Source organism: Pseudophryne corroboree, chromosome 5 (assembly GCF_028390025.1).
Source record: "Pseudophryne corroboree isolate aPseCor3 chromosome 5, aPseCor3.hap2, whole genome shotgun sequence".
NCBI classification, from domain to species: Eukaryota; Metazoa; Chordata; class Amphibia; order Anura; family Myobatrachidae; genus Pseudophryne; species Pseudophryne corroboree.
In genome coordinates this window covers 545,247,550-545,266,945 of record NC_086448.1, presented here as the reverse complement: position 1 = coordinate 545,266,945, position 19,396 = coordinate 545,247,550, and positions in this window count along the sequence as shown.

The following is a 19,396-nucleotide window of genomic DNA, read 5'->3' as shown; positions in this document are numbered from 1 at the left end:
ATATAAGATTGAGAGATGGATACCTGATGATAGCCATTCCAGAAATCCATTTCACTGACTTTATTCAACCAATCACTATATGATATGGATTTTTAAGTGTTTTAATTATGTATCAATGTCAGTATGGAATCTAAATGTACGTAACTTCTATATGGCTACTCAGTATAAAATCCATTGTGTTTTACATGTAAAATGAGCACAATGGCCATGGAAATGTTCCCTATTGGTTGATTGTGTCATGTGATCACAGCATTAGGATTTAAATAGCAGACATGAGCCCAGATTTATCAAGCCTTGGAGAGTGATAAATAGCACGGTGATAAAGTACCAACCAACCAACCAGCTCCTGTCATTTTTCAAACACAGCCTGTGAGATGGAAGTTAGGAGCTGATTGGTTGGTACTTTCTCACTGTGCTATTTATCACTCTCCAAGGCTCGATAAATGGGGGCCATGGTTTGTTAATCACCCTGAGGAAGGAAGTATATTCCGAAACGCATTGGTGAGTTTAGAGACCCCCAGGTTTGGTTCTATCTACTGTGTGCATTACACCTTTGACTTTTTCATGAGGTAAAAATTCTCCCTCCTATTTTTTCCTGGGGAACAGTGTGGAGAGGTGAATATATATACAGCAATACCTTATGGTGTAAAGCAGAACAAACAATCCTTCCAGTGGGGTAATGTTGTTTATTGTTGTTTTTGTTCCTGTGTTTTAGAGAAAAGAATACATTTTTAATATATTTTACCAGTCGTGAATATAAATATATTTTATTGATTGGATTTAGGCACCAATAAATTTTCTTGCTGAGACATCGTTGTGAGGCCTTATGTTAACCGGCTGATAAAAGGGTTCCCTCTTTGATGTCATGTTCGGGTGATCCTGGGGATCTTACTCAATTGGTGATCTCAAGACAAAGATAGCTTTTGAGGAACGTAGCTGCTAACTGCTAGGTGAGTGTTGCTTGTATATAAGTACAGATGTCCTTATTGAGAAACTACAAAAGATACCTTTATATGAACACATCTCCCTAAATTTGGGTGAGTCCAGTGTTCCCACTTGTTATAAAGAGCAAATAGTGGATATTATTGAATAACGGAGTACAGTATCTTTTGTTATTTCTCTGATCTTCTTTAGAGAATTATAGGACATCACTGCGGATACATCTAGGAAGGCAGAATATCTCTCTGTCCAAATCTAATAAGCACTTGTGGACCACTCTTTTACTGTATATAATACCTAACCCTAACCTGCCCGCTATACTTATGGTTGGAATTCTGGCGTTGGTCTCCTGCTCCTGTCGGGATTCCGGTGTCGGCATTCTGACAGGTGTCGGGATTCCGGCGTCGGGATACTGACTACCAGGATCCCAACAGCCGCTATCCTAACCACATCCCTAATAAATAATAGCTTTTTCTGCAGCAGGTTACATTGGTTTCCACAGGGAAACATCAGGGGTAGATTGGATCTTGATCCAGAGGCACCAACAGGCTAAAGCTTTAGGCTGTCCCAGGATGCATTGGGGCCTCCTCTATAACCCCGCCTCCAGGCACTGTGAGCTTAGTTTCAGTTGGTGTCTGCAGCAGTAGGTTACTTAACAGGTGTGCTGCACTGGGCAGCCCTGAAAAAGCGTTTTCTGACAGAAAATGCCTTCAAAACTGGACTGTCAGCGCTGTATGTCATGGTGACACTTCAGCTTAGTAGACACCAGGGGCGGATTGGGATGCCGGGACACCATGACAGTTCCTGGTTGGCCGGCCGATTTGTCCCATTAGTAGCCACGCATCCCCCCAATACCAGGCCAGCGCTCTGTTCGCCAGCGTTAGCTGACAGAGTCTGCTGGCCGTGGCTGTTTTATGAACAATCGTCGCCTCACTGTACTGGAGTGCAGAGGAGGTGTACAGTGCCGTCTGCGGCTCTAATAAACTTGCAGACTTGGCGTTCACTCTGGAGAGCAGGGCTACCCGTAAACAATGCCGGGCGCCTGCTCCCGAGTCAGTCCCGGCTGCTTCCCTGCATTGTCATTTCCACACTCCACAACACTGCAGAGCAAGAAGCAGACATACCAGGTGAGTGCTACTGCAGCATATGGATTAATAGGGAGGGAGGGGGAGGCAGTGACAGGGCACCAACCCCACTACTGTGTGGCACAGTGGCAGTGCTGTTTTATCATAATGTACATGGGGTGTTACTACTGTGTGGGCAAAGAGGCATTATTACTACTGTGTGGGCAAAGAGGCATTATTACTACTGTCTGGGCAGTTTGTGGTGCACTACTACTATTGTGTGGGTAATATGCAGTGGCGGATTGGCAATGTGTATAACGTGCTCTGCCTGGTGCAATATGTAGAATGTGCTTTACCTGGCGCAAAGTGTATCCAGTGCTCTACCTGGCACAAAGTGTAGACGTGCTCTATCTGGCGCAATATGTATAAAGTGCTCTACCTGGTGCAGTGTGTATAGGAGATTCTGCCTGATGCAATGCGTATAAGCGGCACTACTGTGTGGTGTAATGTGAATTGGCACTATTATGTGGCTACGCCCCTTCCCCATGAAGCCACGCCCTTTCCATACCTGCATATGATCAAGGCCTTCGGAGCAGTAATCCTGCCCACTTGACAGACTCCGCCCACTCAACAGACCCCCACCCCTATTAGGGCTGCTTCCATAAATTTCCCGGGCTGGTTTTCGATCCCAATCCGCCCCTGGTAGACGCTGCAGCTTAGTCACCTCTCAAGCGGCGTCGCATACTCCCGTGGCCTGTTCCCGGGTACTTGCGGCGGAGACGCTCTGGCTTTAGGCACACTGTTGCAGTTGCTGCTACAGGGAGGAGGTAAGAGGGTCCCCCATGCGGGACCAGCCACTAAATCGCATTCTGTCCGTGACCTAGGGAGATGGGTCGCGGCACTGGGGTGGACACTGTCACCGAGCAGGGACCCCACTAGACCACCAGTGCAATAGAGTACAGGTTGGTGTATTAATGCCCCATTCAGGCCCGGTGCTACTCACTTAGCAAACGGATGCAGTGCAGGTAGGCGCCAGGGTGGAGAGGCGCTCTCCCTGCCCTGCATCCCTGTGCTGCGCCGCCTGTCCCCCTGCTGCTGCCGGCTGCTGTGCCTGTCACTGTGACAGGCAGCAGCACCGGCAGTTTTAAGTGTCCTCTTCCCTCCCTGGCTGTGTGACTGTGCAGGAACTGAAGACCTGAAAAAGGGGCAGAGCTACATGGAATGGAGGGACGGAGCTACATGGGACCAGGCTGATCATGATGAGGAGGAACAGGAGGATGGACAGCTCTGGCCAGCCACACTTCTTTTTGTAAAGAGCATGTGTGTGTGTGTATCTGTGTGTGTGTGTATATATATATATATGTGTGTGTGTGTGTGTGTATGTATGTGTGTGTATCTGTTTGTGTATGTGTGTGTGTGTATCTGTTTGTGTGTGTGTATGTGTGACTGGGTGGGCAAAATGTGTGTAAGCGGCAATACCAAAGGTGGAATTTTGTGTCAGCGTCACTACTACAGGGGGCATTTTGTGTAAGCGGCACTACTACGCGGGGATTTTGTGTAAGCGGCACTACTACAGGGGGATTTTGTGTAAGTGGCACTACTACAGGGGGAATTTTGTGTAAGCGCCACTACCACAGGTTGAATTTTGTGTAATCGGCACTATTACGGGGGGATTTGTGTAAGCGGCACTATTAAGGGGGGATTTTGTGTAAGCGGCACTACTACAGGGGGATTTTGTGTAAGTGGCACTACTACAGGGGGAATTTTGTGTAAGCGCCACTACCACAGGTTGAATTTTGTGTAATCGGCACTATTACGGGTGGATTTGTGTAAGCGGCACTATTAAAGGGGGATTTTGTGTAAGCGACACTACTACAGGGGGCATTATGAGTATAAGCGGCACTACTACAGGGGGGGATTTTGTGTATAAGAAGCACTACTAGGTGCAGTGTTATGTGAATAAGATTGTGCTACTGTGGCGTAATTTGAAATGGGGGTACTATTGTGTGGCCATGCCCCTTTTGTGTAAGACCACACCCCTTTTTCGGTGTGCACCAAAGACGTGCGCTGTCCCTTTGTAAAGTATGGGAGGGCGCAAATTTATAGTTTGCAGGGGGGCGCCGAACACCCTAGCACCGGCCCTGGCCCCATTAATGCTCGCTTGTACCTGGGGTGGAAGTCCAGCATAGGGGAGCTGTCGCTTGACCTGTAGCCTCTCCTCGGCCCAGGGTGACATCTACGGCAGATGTTCCTGCCCTGGAGCTGCCTCACACTCTCCCTCACTCTCTGACTGAGACGCTGGGCGCCATCTTATAAGCATAGTTGCGGCTAGTCTCTGGGACTGCATGGCAAGGTCGTATACAGCGCTGTGACTTTACAAACACTTGAGTATTCTACATGTCTTTATACAGACAGCGTTAGTTAAGAAAAAGTGTACCTATTACTGGATATATTGTACGAGTATTCTGATATATACCTCCGGTCTAGGACCGTGCTGTGTTATATATACATATATATATATATATATATATATATATATATCTGTACATATACTAGTCCAGTGCAGTTTTGTTGTCATAATAATTATCTGCATTGCCTGTGACTGTGTGTGCCTGTATCTGCTGTGTGGTTTCACTTTCAGTGTTTCCCAGATATATCTATCACTATATTCTATACCCTAAGAAACTAGTTGCGTCAGGGTCATATACATAGTGCGTCACAGTATTTACCTATAACGTGTATTCTACTGTGTACTCAGTCACATAATACCGGATTTATTCGCTGGTGTTGTGTAATGTGTTTACAGTCACATACTAACAGATTTTTTTGCAGGTATTGGAGGTCATTCCGAGTTGTTCGCTCGCAAGGCGATTTTAGCAGAGTTGCTCACGCTAAGCCGCCGCCTACTGGGAGTGAATCTTAGCATATTAAAATTGCGAACGATGTATTCGCAATATTGCGATTACACACCTCGTAGCAGTTTCTGAGTAGCTTCAGACTTACTCGGCATCTGCGATCAGTTCAGTGCTTGTCGTTCCTGGTTTGACGTCACAAACACTCCCAGCGTTCGCCCAGACACTCCTCCGTTTCTCCGGCCACTCCTGCGTTTTTTCCGGAAACGGTAGCGTTTTTTCCCACACGCCCATAAAACGGCCTGTTTCCGCCCAGTAACACCCATTTCCTGTCAATCACATTACGATCGCCAGACCGATGAAAAAGCCGTGAGTAAAATTCCTAAGTGCATAGCAAATTTACTTGGCGCAGTCGCAGTGCGAACATTGCGCATGCGCATTAAGCGGAAAATCGCTGCGATGCGAAGATTTTTACCGAGCGAACAACTCGGAATGAGGGCCCTTGTACTCTGGCTTTATTGTACTAATTCGCTCTGTTGTTGCATTTGTGTACAATGTCTAACAAGAAGGGCAGTAAGTCTGTGGACGCTCCTGCATCATGCAGAGCATGTGCCAAAGATTTACCAGAGGGGGAAGCTGTGTATGATGGTCTGTGTACTATGTATCATACATCTTCCAGTCAGTCCGCAGCTCCTGTAACCAATCAGGAGCCACCCTGGGCTGCATTCACAAACCTACTGGGTACTCTGGTGGAATGCCTTACACCCCCTATGGGACCACCTGTGCTATTACAGCCACAAATTGTCCATATGGTTAATCCACCTTGGGCGGAACATTTGTCTAACCAGTTTCAGCAATTAAATCACTCCTTGGTCAGACATAAATCTACTCCAGGTCACTCTAGTGTCTCTGGGTCATCTAAGCGGGCTGCTTCCTCACAATCCACAAATCTCTCAGATGTTTCATCTGAAGAGGAGGGGGAGCATACTGTCCTGTCAGACACTGAACCAGGTGTTTCTGACGAGGATTCTCCATTGCAAATTGAAGTCCCTGACCTTGTGGTTGCTATTAAGCAAATCCTACAAATCACTGATGATGAGGGTTCCACTACTGTGGCTAAGAAAACTGATATGTTTAAAATGGCAGAAGGTGGTTCAAAATCTATTACCCCATTCTGACCAATTGGTGGACATCAGACAGGAGGCCAGGTCTAATCCAGGGAAGAAATTCCCTCTGTCTAAATTGGCCTTTGCTCGCTATCGTCTCCCTGCAGTTATGTAACAAGTGAGAAATTCACCACCGGTAGATTCTCATGTCACCCGCCTAGTGGTGTCATCCACTCTGCCTGTCACCACTGTCACTTCACTGAAGGAACCGACAGATAAGCATGTGGAGGGATGCCTGAAATCTATTTACTCCCTTACAGGTGCTGTACATAGACCCACTAATGCGGCCTCTTGGGCTACAAAAGAAAATGAAGCATGGGTTCAGGCATTAGAGGAAGAGCTGCTCGAGGATATATCTGACAATGCCAGACAATACCTGTTTCACATTACCACGGCCGCTTATTACATTCAGGAGGCGTCCTCTGAGGCGGGTGTTTTGGTAGCCAAGACGTCGACTACGTCTGTCCTGGCTCGCCGTATTCTGTGGTTCAGGTCATGGAAGGTTGAGCTATACTCCAAAAAGACCTTGGAGGTACTCCCCTTTAAGGGGGACATTTTGTTTGGGGAAGATCTAAATAAATTTGTGTCTGAATTGGCGGCTGCTAAGACTGCCTTTCTACCAAATACTAATCCTTCTGCACAGAAGGCTAAAGGTACCACTTTTTGTTCCTTTCAGCCTCAATGGAAAGCAAAAGGTCAGGCGTACCCGAGACAATCTCGTGCTCCCACCAAAACCACTAAGCCCAAGGCAAAGCAGTCCTGGGCGGCCCGTCACCCTACTTCTAAACAAGACAAGCCTGCCGCATGACAGCGCGGGCCTCTTCCTGGGGTACCCCAGGGTGAGAGGCCTACTTCTGCAGTTCACCCAGGTCTGGTTAATGACCACTTCAGACACATGGGTGCGAGAAGATGTCTCTCACGGGTACGCAGTCTCCTTCAAGAAACGTCCCCCTCGCCAGTTTTGCACTACAGTTATCACTTTGGATCCGTTAAAGGCGCAAGCTTTGCAAAAGGTTGTGAGTTCTCTCCTGAATACAGGAGTGGTAGTGCCGGTTTCTCTGGCCCAGCGAGGCAGAGGTTACTACTCGACCCTGTTTCTAGTTCCGAAGCCCAATGGGTCTTTCCAGCCTATACTCAACCTCAAATCACTGAACAAGTTTGTGAGAGTGTCCAAGTTCCGTATGGAAACACTGCGCTCAATTATACTGGCTATGGAACCCGGAGACTATATGGTATCCCTGGATATATAGGATGCTTACCTGCATATATCTATTGCCATGTCGCCTGAGCAATATCTGCAGTTTGCTATTGTCAACCTCCAATATCAGTTCCAGGCTCTGCCATTTGGACTGGCTACGGCTACTTGGATCTTCACCAAGGTCATGGCCGTAATGGCGGCAGATGCCAGGGAGTCAGAATCCTGCCGTATCTGGACAACTTGCTGATTCTGGCAAACTCCCACGATGTCCTCCTCAGTCATCTACAACTGAGGGTAAGCTTCCTACAAGCCCACGGATGGTTCATCAATTGGAAAACATCCTGCCTGGTCCCAGCTCAGAGCATAGTGCACCTGGGGGCACTACTGGACACACACAGTCAATGACTGTTTCTGTTTCCAGAAAAAGTCCTGAGACTTCACGAACAGGATAAGATGCTTCCTTTGTCGCCCCAGAGTATCGAAACTCTCGGCGATGCAAGTACTTGGCATGATGGTGTCGGCATTCGACATGGCAGAGTACGCTCAATTTAATTCTCGCCCTCTGCAGAGGTTAATCCTTTCCAAGTGGGATGGCCTACCTTATCGTATCAGATCTCACATGATCACTTTGACTCCGGAGGTTCGTCTGTCACTGACCTGGTGGCTATGGGACCAGCAATTGAGCGGGGTCCGTCCCTTCTGGATCCCCGACTGGGTCCTGCTGACAATGGACAGCAGTCTGAGGGGATGGGGTGCAGTGTTGGAGCAACACTCTTTTCAGGGTCACTAGACCAAGGAGAAGTCACTCCTCCCAAATAACATTCTGGAGTTGCGGGCGGTGTTCAATGCACTGACTCTCGCCCTGCCTCTGGTTCAGAACAGGCCTGTTCAAGTACGGTCAGAAAATGCCACTAAAGTGGCATACATAAACCATCAAGATGGCACTCGAAGCCGCATGGCTATAATAGAAGTGTCAAAAATCCTTTGTTGGGCGGAACGCCATCTGCCAGCAATATCGGCAGTGTTCATTCTGGGCGTCCTAAACTGGGAAGCGGACTTCCTCAGTCACCAGGATGTGTACGCTGGAGAGTGGAGTCTTCATCCAGAAGTCTTTCAACTCCTAGTGGACAAGTGGGGCCTTCCAGACAAAGACCTGATGGCGTCTCGACACAATCACAAGGTTCCGGTCTTCGGATCAAAGCCAAGCGATCCTCAAGTAGCGTTCGTGGACGCACTGGCAATTCCATGGAACTTTCGGCTGCCTTACATATTCCCTCCAGTGTCAATCCTGCCCAGGGTCCTTGGAAGTTCAAACAAGAAGGAGGATTTCTACTTCTAGTCGCTCCAGCGTGGCCCAGACGGCATTGGTTCTCAGACCTGCAGGGTCTGTCGACAGAGTGTCCTCTTCTACTTCCTCAGCGCCCAGACCTCCGCGTACAGGGCCTTTGTCTTTATCCGGAGATGGCCAGGCTGGCTTTGACGGCGTGGCTCTTGAGGCATCACTCCTAAGAGCCAAAGGATTCTCTGAGGAGGTCATCCAAACTATGATAAAAGCCCGCAAACTGGCATCTGCTCGGATTTATTACAGGGTCTGGAATTCTTACTTCACCTGGTGTGCTGATAAGAATTATGATTCATACAGATTCAGAATTTCCATAATTCTGGCTTTTCTGTAAATAGGCCTAGATTTAGGCCTTTGTCTGTCCTCCCTCAAGGTTCACATATCTGCCTTGTTGGTATGGTTTCAGAGAAAAATTGCGTCTATACCTGACGTTCATACATTCACTCAGGGTGTCTTACGGATTCAGCCTCCCTATGTCCCTCCTGTGGCTTCATGGGATCTGTCTGTTGTCCTGAATGCCCTGCAAGAGTCTCCATTTGTACTTCTTGAGATGTTGGACCTTAAATGGCTTATGGCCAAGGTCCTGTTCCTACTGGCTATTGCCTCTGCATGAAGGGTGTCTGACTTAGGCGCATTGTCCTGTTGTCCACCCTTTCTAATATTTCATTGTGACCGAGCAGTACTTAGAACTCGCCCAGGTTATTTACCTAAGGTGGTGTCATCTTTACACCTTAACCAAGAGATTGTGGTTCCGGCCTTTATCTCTTCTGATTTGTCCTCCAAAGAGCGGTCTCCGTATATATGTGGAGAGGACTGGCTCTATCAGGAGGTCCGATTCCCTTTTTGTCTTGTTTGATTTTCACAAACGTGGCTGGCCTGCGAATAAGCAAACCTTGGCCAGATGGATTAGAATGGTGATTGCACAAGCTTATGCACAGGCTGGTCTCCCAGCTCCTGCTGCTATTAAAGCCATTCTACTCGGTCTGTTGGACCTTCTTGGGCAGCCCGCCGTGGCGCGTCCGCAGAACAATTGTGCATGGCGGCTACGTGGTTCTCTGTGAACACGTTTATTAGGTCCTATGCCTTTGATACTTCAGCCTCCAAGGATGCTTCCTTTGGACGCTGGGTTCTCATACCCGCTAAGGCGTGTCCCCTCTCTTGAGAAACTGCTTTAGGACATCCCCGAAGTTTCCCTGTGGAAACCAATGTAACCTGCTGCAGAAAAGGAGAGTTACGGTAGACTTACCATTGTTAACTCTCTTTCTGCAAGGTACATTGGGTTTCACAGGGCACCCACCCTGACGCACCTAGCTTCTATGGGTTTGTATGGCATTAGCCGCTGGTCCCTTCTCCTGTCGTGAGAATGTGGTTCTATGTGACTAACATCTACCTTCTCTTTTACTTGCTCCTGCATTGGACTGGTTAACGAAACTGAGCTCACAGTGCCTGGAGGTGGGGTTATAGAGGAGGCCCCAATGCATCTTGAGACAGCCTAAAGCTTTAGCCTGTTAGTGCCTCTGGATCAAGATCCACTCTAGCCCCGATGTTTCCCTGTTTCTGCCGCTGAACAACATCCCCTGGTTTCCTCCAAACATGACGGCTGGAATTCACACCAAAGAGTTCAATCTTTGTCTCATCAGACCAGAGAATTTTTTTTCTCTTAGTCTGAGAGTCCTTCAGGTGAATTTTTGCAAACTCCAGGCCGGCTGCCTTGTGCCTTTTACTAAGGAGTGGCTTCTGTCTGGCAACTCTACCATACAGGCCTGATTGGTGGATAGCTGCAGAGATGGTTGTCCTTCTGGAAGGTTCTCCTCTCTCCACAGAGGAATGCTGTAGCTCTGACAGAATGACCATCGGCTTCTTGGTCACCTCCCTGACTAGGGCCATTTTCCCCCGATTGCTCAGTTTAGACGGCCGGACAGCTCTAGGAAGAGTCCTGGTGGTTCCTAACTTCTTCCATTTACGGATAATGGAGGCCACTGTGCTCACTGGGCCCTTCAAAGCAGCAGATATTTTTCTGTACCCATCCCCAGATTTGTGCCTCAAGACAATCCTGTCTCGGAGGTCTACAGACAATTCCTTTGACTTCATGCTTGGTTTGTGCTCAGACATGCACTGTCAAGTGTGGGACCTTATATAGACAGATGTGTGCCTTTCCAAATCATGTCCAATTAACTGAATTTACCACAGGTGGACTCCAATTAAGCTGTAGGAACATCTCAAGGATGATCAGTGGAAACAGGATGCATCTGAGCTCAATTTTGAACTTCATGGCAAAGGCTGTGAATACTTATGTAAATGTGATTTCTTACTTTTTTATTTTTAATGAATTTTAACAAATCTCAAAAACACTTTTTTCACGTTGTCATTATGGGGTATTGTGTATAGAACTTTGAGGGGGAAAATTAATTTATTTAATTTTGGAATAAGGCTGTAACATAACAAAATGTGGAAAAAGTGAAGCACTGTGAATACTTTCCAGATGCACTGTATAGTAGTCTATTATTGGTTATAATAAAACTATATAGTGTAATTAAATTAGGTCAAATGGTTGTTATATGCATTTTTTCAAATGTTAAAAAATGGTAGAAAACAATATTTTTTCAGCAAATTAAGTGCTCTTGTTAGATTTGTGGTACATAACAATGGGTATAAGTATACATTTTGGTCATTTTAGGAGACTTTAAAAAAAACCCAGTGGAAACAGACCGATTACTCCCACCTGCAAGTCTAAAAACACTTGTCCCACTCATAGCGCACCCCAATATACCTGTCCCATACCTTGTACCCCAATTTCCATCACTTTAAATTTTTTGACCTCAAAACTGACATGTCATTATTAGCTAATTAAAAATAATTATAAACTTCTAAGTGCCTAATTAGTCATTTAGTGGGTTGTCCAAAGGGGTTCTGAACCAAACCCCGACATTTTTAGCTTAAAATGGGGATTTTGCACTACTTATCTCTAGCTCTGAGCTGGTGAAGATAAATCCGCAATAAGCCCTATGGAAACTTATCGCCAATAACTTATCACTGGTAATAGGATATGGCGATAAGTCATCGGCTACAAGTTAGCGCAAAAACGCAATATTGCGGCTAATTGGATACCCCCCTAAGTACTCCTTCAATAAATATCCCCTATGAAGCCAAAAATTAAGAAGGCATGATAACAATTGTATACAAGTGGCAGATAAAGAATATATTAATTGAGCAGCTATTCAATATCAAACAATAGGGACATTTCCTGGGGCTTGCACAACCCTGGGGCTGTTCTTCTGCATAATACAGTGCACAGGTTGTTATTATTATATAAAGGGGGAGGAGGTGCTATAATGCATAGCAACCAGTTGTTATTTTATAAACTAGAAGAACGGTGCATTCTGATTGGTTGCTATGGATTATAACATCTGTATGGATAATAACATCTGTACAGATAATAACCTGTGCAGGGGCGTTTCTACAGAGGAGGGGGCCCGTGTGCACCTCCGGGTGGGCCCCCTCCTATGTACGGCGCTGAGATCTCCGGCATTGTGCCAGAGTCTACTGCGCATGCGCAGGTCTCCGGAAACATGGCGCCCGCCATGATCTGGAGACCAATTTGGCTACTGCGCATGCGTGGTGGCCATTTTGGTGGCGATTTCCGCTGCGATTGCAGGTCCCGGCGCTGGACTCCGGAAAGGTAAGTGTTAAAATGGGTGCAATGGGTGCGGTGTGGGCCCCCCCTGGACCCAGGGGCCCGTGTGCACTGGACCCATTATAGAAAAGCCAATGAACCTGTGCACAGGTATTTATTAGTGTCGCTGAATATCTGCAGTACAGCTATAAGTCTTAAAGAGATTGACAGACACACACACACACGCACTCACACAAAAATCCAGGCCTGGCCAACCTGTGGTTCTCCATCTGTTGTGAGACTACAAGTCCCATCATACCCACCCATCTATCATCTGGTAAAGTTTTTTTCCTGTATATAACTCCTTCATTAAAGTCATCTTGGGATTGCCATACTGTACACATACTTCTTTACACTAGTTTACAGTATTTTAACAATGTGTGATCCGTTTGTCCAGTGTAGTTGGAAAAATGTTGCTCTCTGGCTTTTAAGAAACTGCAAGTTCAAGCATTATCTGAGACATTATCTGCATACACAGAGATCATCAGTGGGATTTAATGGAGTCTGAGATTGCCGGAGGTGCGGGATGCAGGCTGTTCTCGGGCGTTTTTTTTAAAGAGGTAATCACTTACAAGACAAAACTATGCCTTAAGTGATTGCTCCTTTAAAAAAAATGTCAGAGTTAGGCTGGCATCCCGCACCTCTACGATCTCGGACTTCATTACATCCCGCCACGTTTGTTGTTCACATTGCATAGAAGCAAAATGATCCATCTTACTAAATACACCATCTCACTACAACACTATGAGGCAGATTCAATTCCTCACTTACCTTGCGCCCAATTTTGGATTACCGCGGGTATGCGGTCACAGGGTTTTTAGTACTGAGCCCACCCACGGCATGTAAAAAAATAATAAAAAAATTATACTCACCTGTCCGAGAGTCTCCGGTGGTCTCCTTGGCTCCTGGCAGTCTCCCCTGCATCTTCTGATCCCGCGCTGCAGGGTTTTTTGAATTTCCCACCGTCAGTTGGATTCCCCCGTGTTGTGTGTGCACATATACTTGTATATATACTTATTTACATCAAACTGAAAAATCCTTCTTACAGGCATGTAGTTATATACAAAGGGTTCTGGCCACTTTGACCGTGGCTGATAAGACCAACACTTTAGATGGAGCATTATTCCATAATCCGAGTGGCCATTTCTCCACTGCTTTCATTCACAACCACTCATGACCCTTACTTGAGTTATACTCGGGTGTTGTGGGTTTATTGCGTTGGAAACTAGAATTTCTCTAACGTCCTAAGTGGATGCTGGGGACTCCGTAAGGACCATGGGGAATAGCGGCTCCGCAGGAGACTGGGCACATCTAAAGAAAGCTTTAGGACTAACTGGTGTGCACTGGCTCCTCCCCCTATGACCCTCCTCCAAGCCTCAGTTAGATTTCTGTGCCCGACGAGAAGGGTGCACACTAGGGGCTCTCCTGAGCTTCTTAGTGAAAGTTTTAGTTTAGGTTTGTTATTTTCAGTGAGACCTGCTGGCAACAGGCTCACTGCATCGAGGGACTAAGGGGAGAAGAAGCGAACTCACCTGCGTGCAGAGTGGATTGGGCTTCTTGGCTACTGGACATTAGCTCCAGAGGGACGATCACAGGTTCAGCCTGGATGGGTCCCGGAGCCGCGCCGCCGGCCCCCTTACAGAGCCAGAAGAGCGAAGAGGTCCGGAGAAAGCGGCGGCAGAAGACGTTCCTGTCTTCAAATAAGGTAGCGCACAGCACTGCAGCTGTGCGCCATTGCTCTCAGCACACTTCACACTCCGGTCACTGAGGGTGCAGGGCGCTGGGGGGGGCGCCCTGAGACGCAATAAAACATGACAGAAATACCTTACATGGCAAAAAATGCATCACATATAGCTCCTGGGCTATATGGATGCATTTAACCCCTGCCAGAATATACAAAAAACCGGGAGATAAGGCCGCCGAAAAGGGGGCGGAGCCTATCTCCTCAGCACACTGGCGCCATTTTCCCTCACAGCTCAGTTGGAGGGAAGCTCCCTGGCTCTTCCCTGCACTACAGAAAGGGTTAAAAAAAGAGAGGGGGGCACTATTTAGGCGCAGTATTAAAACATACAGCAGCTATAAGGGGAAAAACACTTACATAAGGTTATCCCTGTATATATATAGCGCTCTGGTGTGTGCTGGCATACTCTCCCTCTGTCTCCCCAAAGGGCTAGTGGGGTCCTGTCCTCTATCAGAGCATTCCCTGTGTGTGTGCTGTGTGTCGGTACGTTTGTGTCGACATGTATGAGGAGAAAAATGATGTGGAGACGGAGCAGAGTGTCTGTAACAGTGATGTCACCCCCTAGGGGGTCGACACCTGAGTGGATGTACTGTTGAAAATTACGTGACAGTGTCAGCTCTATATAAAAAAAAACAGTGGTTGACATGAGACAGCCGGCTACTCAGCTTGTGCCTGTCCAGACGTCTCATAGGCCGTCAGGGGCTCTAAAGCGGCCGTTACCTCAGATGGCAGATACAGACGCCGACACGGATACTGACTCCTGTGTCGACGGTGAAGAGACAACCGTGATTTCCAGTAGGGCCACACGTTACATGATTGAGACAATGGCAAATGTTTTTATACATTTTTGATAATACGAGTACCACCAAAAAGGGGTATTATGTTCGGTGAGGGAAAAACTACCTGTAGTTTTCCTGAATCTGAGAAATAAAATGAGGTGTGTGATGATGCGTGGGTTTCCCCCCGATAACAATTGATAATTTCTTAAAAAGTATTGGCTGCATACCCTTTCCCGCCAGAGGTTAGGGTGCGTTGGGAAACACCCCCTAGGGGGGATAAGGCGCTCACACGCTTGTAAGAACAAGGGCTCTACCCTCTCATGAGATGGCCGCCCTTAAGGATCCTGCTGATAGAAAGCAGGAGGGTATCCAAAAAGGTATTTACACACATACTGGTGTTATACTGCGACCAGCTATCGCCTCAGCCTGGAGGTGCAGTGCTGGGTGGGCATGGTCGGATTCCCTGACTGGAAATATTAGGATAGTACATTATTGCCTATAGAGCATTTAAAAGATGCATTTCTATATATGCATGATGCACAGCGGAATAATTGCCGACTGGCATCAAGTATAAGTGCGTTGTCCAATTCTACCAGTAAAATGGTCAGGTGATGCGGATTCCAAACGGCATTTGGAAGTATTGCCTTTGAAAGGGGACATTTGGGGTCGGTCTTTTAGACCTGGTGGCCACGGCAACAGCTGGGAAATCCACGTTTGTACCCCAGGTCGCCTCTCAAAATAAGACGCCGTATTATCAGGCGCAGTCCTTTGTTGGCAAGCGGACAAAAGGTTCCTCTTTTCTGCTCGTGACAGAGGGAGAGGAAAAAGGCTGCAGAGATCAGCCAGTTCCCAGGAACAGAAACCCTTTCCCGCCTCTGCCAAGCCCTCAGTATGACGCTAGGGCTTTACAAGCTCAGGCACGGTGGGGGCCCGTTCTCAATGAATTTCAGTGCGCAGTGGGCTCACTCGCAAGTAGACCCCTGGATCCTTCAGGTAATATCTCAGGGGTACATATTGGAATTCGAGACGTCTCCCCCTCGCCGTTTCCAAAAGTCGGCTTTACCAAAGTCTCCCTCTGACAGGGAGGCAGTTTTGGAAGCCATTCACAAGCTGTATTCCCAGCAGGTGATAATCAAGGTACCCCTCCTGCAACAGGGAACGGGGTATTATTCCACACTATTGTGGTACCGAAGCCAGATGGCTCGGTGAGACCGATTCTAAATCTAAAATCTAAAATCTTTGAACACTTACATACAGAGGTTCAAATTCAAGATTGAGTCACTCAGAGCAGTGATTGCGAACCTGGAAGAAGGGGACTACATGATGTCTCGGGACATCAAGGATGCTTACCTTCATGTCAAAATTTACCCTTCTCACCAAGGGTACCTCAGGTTATGGTACAGAACTGTCACTATCAGTTCAGACGCTGCCGTAGGGATGGTCCACGGCACCCCGGGTCTTTACCAAGGTAATGGCCGAAATGATATCCCTTCGAAGGAAGGGAACTTTAGTTATCCCTTACTTGGACGATTCCCTGATAAGGGTAAGATCCAGGGAACAGTTGGAGGTCGGTGTAGCACTATCTCAGGTAGTGTTGCGGCAGCACGATTGGATTCTCAATATTCCAAAATCGCAGCTGGTTCCGACGACTTGTCTTCTGTTTCCTAGGGATGATCCTGGACACAGTCCACAAAAAAGGTGTTTCTCCCGGAAGAGAAAGCCAGGGAGTTATCCGAGCTAATCAGGAACCTCCTAAAACCGAACCAAGTCTCAGTGCATCAATGCACAAGGGTTCTGGGTAAAAATGGTGGCTTCCTACGAAGCAATCCCATTCGTTAGATTCCACGCAAGAACTTTCCAGTGGAACCTACTGGACAAATGGTCCGGGTCGCATTTTCAGATGCATCAGCGGATAACCCTGTCACCAAGGACAAGGGTATCCATCCTGTGGTGGTTGCAGAGTGCTCATCTTCTAGAGGGCCGCAGATTCGGCATTCAGGACTGGGTCCTGGTGACCACGGATGCCAGCCTGCGAGGCTGGGGAGCAGTCACACAGGGAAGGAATATCCAGGGCTTAGGGTCAAGCCTGGATACATCACTTCACATAAATATCCTGAAGCTAAGGGCCATTTACAATGCTCTAAGCTTAGCAAGACCTCTGCTTCAAGGTCAGCAGGTGTTGATCCAGTCGGACAACATCATGGCAGTCACCCACGTAAACAGACAGGGTGGCACAAGAAGCAGGAGGGCAATGGCAGAAGCTGCAGGGATTCTTCGCTGGGCGGAAAATCATGTGATAGCACTGTCAACAGTATTCATTCCGGGAGTGGACAACTGGGAAGCAGACTTCCTCAGCACGACCTCCACCCGGGAGAGTGGGGACTTCACCCAGAAGTCGTCCACATGATTAAAAAACTCGACAGGTATTGCGCCAGGTCAAGAGACCCTCAGGCAATAGTTGTAGACGCTCTGGTAACACCGTGGGTGTACCAGTCAGTGTATGTGTTCCCTCCTCTGCCTCTCATACCCAAGGTACTGAGATTGATAAGATGGAGAGGAGAAAGCACTATATTCGTGGCTCCGGATTGGCCAAGAAGGACTTGGTAACCGGAACTTCAAGAGATGCTCACGGAGGATCCGTGGCCTCTACCTCTAAGAAGGGACCTGCTCCAGCAAGGACCCTGTCTGTTCCAAGACTTACCGCGGCTGCGTTTGACGGCATGCCGGTTGAACACCGGATCCTGAAGGAAAAAAGGCATTCCGGATGAAGTCATCCATATCCTGATCTAAAGCCAGGAAGGATGTAACCGCAAAAACATTATCACCGCAATTGGCGAAAATATGTTGCGTAGTGCGAGGCCAGTAAGGCCCGACGGAGGAAATTCAACTGGGTCGATTCCTACATTTCCTGCAAACAGGAGTGTCTATGGGCCTGAAATTGGGGTCCATTAAGGTTCAGATTTCGGCCCTGTCAATTTTCTTCCAAAAAAGAACTAGCTTCAGTCCCTGAAGTTTAGACGTTTGTAAAAGGGGTACTGCATATACAGCCTCCTTTTGTGCCTCCAGTGGCAATTTGGGATCTCAATGTAGTTTGGGTTCCAAAAGTCACATTGGTTTGAACCACTTAAATCTGTGGAGTTAAAATATCTCACATGGAAAGTGGTCATGCTGTTGGCCCTGGCCTGGGCCAGGCGCGTGTCAGAATTGGCGGCTTTATCCTGTAAAAGCCCTTATCTGATTTTCCATTCGGACAGGGCGGAATTAAGGACTCGTCCTCAGTTTCTCCCTAAGGTGGTTCCAGCGTTTTCACCTGAACCAACCTATTGTGGTGCCTGCGGCTACTAGGGACTTGGAGGAATCCAAGTTGCTGGATGTTGTCAGGGCCCTGAAAATATTTCCAGGACGGCTGGAGTCAGGAAATCTGACTCGCTGTTTATCCTGTATGCACCCAACAAGCTGGGTGCTCCTGCTTCTAAGCAGACTATTGCTCGTTGGATTTGTAGTACAATTCAGCTTGCACATTCTGTGGCAGGCCTGCCACAGCTAAAATCTGTAAAAGCCCGTTCCACAAGGAAAGTGGGCTCATCTTGGGCGGCTGCCCGAGGGGTCTCGGCTTTACAACTTTGCCGAGCAGCTACTTGGTCAGGGGCAAACACGTTTGCTAAATTCTACAAATTTGATACCCTGGCTGAGGAGGACCTGGAGTTCTCTCATTCGGTGCTGCAGAGTCATCCGCACTCTCCCGCCCGTTTGGGAGCTTTGGTATAATCCCCATGGTCCTTACGGAGTCCCCAGCATCCACTTAGGACGTTAGAGAAAATAAGAATTTACTTACCGATAATTCTATTTCTCATAGTCCGTAGTGGATGCTGGGCGCCCATCCCAAGTGCGGATTGTCTGCAATACTTGTACATAGTTATTGTTACAAAAATCGGGTTATTATTGTTGGGAGCCATCTTTTCAGAGGCTCCTCTGTTATCATACTGTTAACTGGGTTCAGATCACAAGTTATACGGTGTGATTGGTGTGGCTGGTATGAGTCTTACCCGGGATTCAAAATCCTTCCTTATTGTGTACGCTCGTCCGGGCACAGTATCCTAACTGAGGCTTGGAGGAGGGTCATAGGGGGAGGAGCCAGTGCACACCAGTTAGTCCTAAAGCTTTCTTTAGATGTGCCCAGTCTCCTGCGGAGCCGCTATTCCCCATGGTCCTTACGGAGTCCCCAGCATCCACTACGGACTATGAGAAATAGAATTATCGGTAAGTAAATTCTTATTTTCCAGACCTCACATTGAAGTCCATTCTGGATGCTACTATATCTTTAGATAAAGCATTAGTGTCAACATCATACTCGGAGATGCACCAGAAAATATTGCATAGGGCCTATGTTACACCTAAACTGAAGTTTCTTATTGGAGCTGCCCCTACGTACAATTGTTTTAAATGTGGCTCACAAGAAGCCGATATCGTTCATTGCCTATGGTCTTGCCCGAAGGTGCAGGCCTTGTGGTGCGCACTTCAAATGTATATCACAAATTATTTGAAAATTCAATTCACCATAGATAAAACCTCAGCTTTCTGGGACATTTATCATAAATCTCCCCCCTCTATAGTGTCTAAAGGGAACCGTATTCTATTGGTC